The sequence below is a fragment of the Scophthalmus maximus genome, chromosome 5 (assembly GCF_022379125.1).
Source record: "Scophthalmus maximus strain ysfricsl-2021 chromosome 5, ASM2237912v1, whole genome shotgun sequence".
NCBI classification, from domain to species: Eukaryota; Metazoa; Chordata; class Actinopteri; order Pleuronectiformes; family Scophthalmidae; genus Scophthalmus; species Scophthalmus maximus.
The window spans coordinates 21588718-21592040 of NC_061519.1; positions in this window are offsets into that span (position 1 = coordinate 21588718).

Here is a 3323-nt window from a genome sequence, read left to right on the forward strand (position 1 = left end):
TGATGAATTGTGGAAAAACTATGTTGTTGATGTTATATAAATCAAGTGATCACTGGACATTTGGTAGCAACTCTTATGATGTCAACTGTTCTTTGTAGAGCTTTATCCGTCTGGAATATCCTCCCTACTAACATTAGACAAAGACGGCAATTAAACATTTGATTTTTGTCGAGCACATGGTGAAAAAAAAGACACAGCTGCACACAGGCGATCAGAGACCAGGATGAAATACTCTCTTGCTCACGTATACAGTATAGGGATATGAATACCATCTCCCTCAAACATCATATCTTGAATTAGATCAAAATAAGCACACAAAAGGAGAATCACCTGTCAGCTATATCAAGTGTAGTATAATGTAAATGTAATGTGAGCATCAAAGCAGGGAAAGACCAATCCCAATTTCCTCCTCGTATACAGTTTCCCGACACCTCAACTCCGTCTGCCGCTGAAACAATCTGACAGCAGAGCACTTCCCAAATTTACCAGTTGCGTGGCTTAATATGTCATTGGAATCTGTCTTATGCAACATGAAGCACAAGCTGCTGTGAGTCAGGGGCTGAGTGAACGTAACTGATAAGCAGACACGTTGGATTTTCATCTGTACAATGACACGGACAAAGAAACTGTATCCGATGTGGATCGGTCACATCCCAACGCACATACTGCAAAAGTGAACTGTCAAAAGAAAAGCAAAAAAAAAATGGGTTCATATATTTTCATGTCTGTGGTAATACAATATTCACCTGTCCCCCTTGGTATTTTAAAAGGTTAACTGATATCAGGGACAGGAGGGAACGCCGGAGGCAGTGTGGACTTAGCCTTACTTTTCTTCATAATAAGAAGAGATTAATGAAATTATTCTTCAATTGTCATGCACTGTGCACACCACCACCACCACCCCCCTTCTGCAGGACTCCTCCACCAGGTCCGCCCGCCTCCTTTTACGTCTCTCACTGGCCTCCTCCTCCCTCCTCCCCTCCTCTCCTCCTCCCGGGGCACCGTGAGCTCCATCGTGATGCTCCACCTGCTCGGATGTTTCTGAGGTCAGAGTACATTCACCCTACTTAGGTGTAAATTTAAGGTTGAGGATTCCAATTTGATGTCAATTCATATTCCACAACATTCCAGAGGGAAATATTGCGCTACTTTCCTTTGGTCCTTTAGTTTCTTGACGAAAAAAACCTGTGATAAACTTAAAATAAAATATTTTTATACTCTTTAAAAAAACAAGTGTGTTCAAGCAAAAGTTAAAGTAGCCAAAGCTGCAACTGCAAAATGCATTGGTGCATCAGTATTAAGAATCTAATGATGTCTTATATAATATGTATCAGTCACACTGCAGAATTAGCACTTTTGACGCTTTAAATGCATTTTGAAGATAATATTTTCACTAAAGAAAGTACGTTTTACTTATAAATAATGCAATAGAGTATTTTTACTTAAGGATGTGAGTTCTTACTTCTTCCGCTGACGTACTAGGGCTTTAATTTAGATTCTAAACTCCTGGTGTCAGATCTACCTCCCCCTCTTTTCTACTCAATGCAGTTTACTGGAGCAAGTCTCCACTATTACTCCACCCTTTCGTTTACTTAAGTATGTAGGTGTTTCTGGAGTGGCGGTCACGAAGCATCATCTCAAGTGTCTGCTAACGAGACAATATTAATGCAATCACTGGAGTGGCACACACCAATTTGCAGCTCCCTTGCTGTGAGGGTGGAACAAGTATATATGTAAGTACTGGCGCTGGAAAAATCACTCGCAGAACAACTCATTACCTCAGTCCTGCAGCCAAGAGCTCCGGTAAACGCGGTGCGATGGCGCGCAGACCGTGCCAAGTGGAGCACTAGATGATGCACCTTAAATTGCAGTGTGTTTTAATAAGGGATCGCATTTAGCACCAAGTATGATTCTGCTACTGGCTAATTAATCCCTTCAGGGACGGGGTGAAACACTCAACAAGATAACGGCATTTAAAAAGGGATGTTTCTTCAGATCTTCCACCGAATTTCACATCATTAATTATCCAAGGTTAGTCCTCCCCTTGTCTCTTCCACGGGGCAATGTGGAGCCACAGGGCCTGGGGAGACGTACTGTTACCCCCATTCTCTACCGGAGAGGGTACAGGAGGAACAGTGTCAAACATGCCACCATGGGAATACAGAATGAAAGGGAGGAAGGTATTTGTCCTCGTACCTGCATGCGGCAACGCTGTATTCCTCTCATGCAGTCGGACAAGGGGAGTGATTTTTGGCAATATCTAGCTCAACGGAGACAAAGCACAATGGTTTAGAGGAACAGGATGTGACGGGAGCCTCACACAATGGGTTTATATCCACCATTGTGCGAGTCACTGCAGCTCACAAATCAATCCTTTTTGATTATTTTTGATACATCATCATTTCCATGACCCCCCCCCCCCCCCACACACACACATCTCAACGCTCAGCACTGTGTGAGGGCAGAGTTGAGAGCTGCTGTCTCCGTGACCTTTTGACCCCTGGGCGATGCAGCGGGCCTCTTTCTAAAAGCCAGGCCAGAGTCACATGACCAGCGGAGACTAGGGCAGCTGGAGTGGAACAGCCCAAGCTTAACGACTTCCCTCCAGACAGACAGCATTGTGGGTCTGAGAGCTCAGGCCGCTGCAGTAAAACCATCACGGCCTGGAGTTATTACAGACAGGCATGTGGTGGGCTTTATATTTTTAGTAGCACGGACAGGTACAACAGTTCCACTGTGGCATGTGTCCACTTCACTCATGTCACCCCACATTACGTACACAATTTGGTTAGTAATCTTAAAATGTACGATTATTTTTAAATCCAGCTGAGTAGCGCGAGTATCACAGTGTCAGTCTGTAGATAAGTCCAGACAAAAATATCTCAACTACTGTTAGTTTGATTTGGCATTAAAATGTTTATATATATTCATGGTTAAAAAAAGTTTATTTAATCTTTAGTTAGCGGGGCACTCGAGTAACTTAGATTTCAAAGTTCTTTAAGTTTTGGTACTTGAGAGATTGGTAGGCTTTATTTTTACTCTTATAATTATGTTTGTCTATAAGTTTAATTAATATTCTATTTCCACTTTTTACTTTAATGTTTTATTGGCAGAGACATCATAACTTTAAGTTTGAGCTAAAAACAAAACAAAACACTGGATCCTACTCTTACCATAATGCAATTCAGTAACATCTTTCACTTGACACTAAAAACGCTCTTCTTTCAAACTCATCATAATTTTCGTCACATATTAAACGTCTGAAATGTGTTAAATTGGTGATTTCTCCTTTTAAATGAATGACAATCACTTATTACAACAAG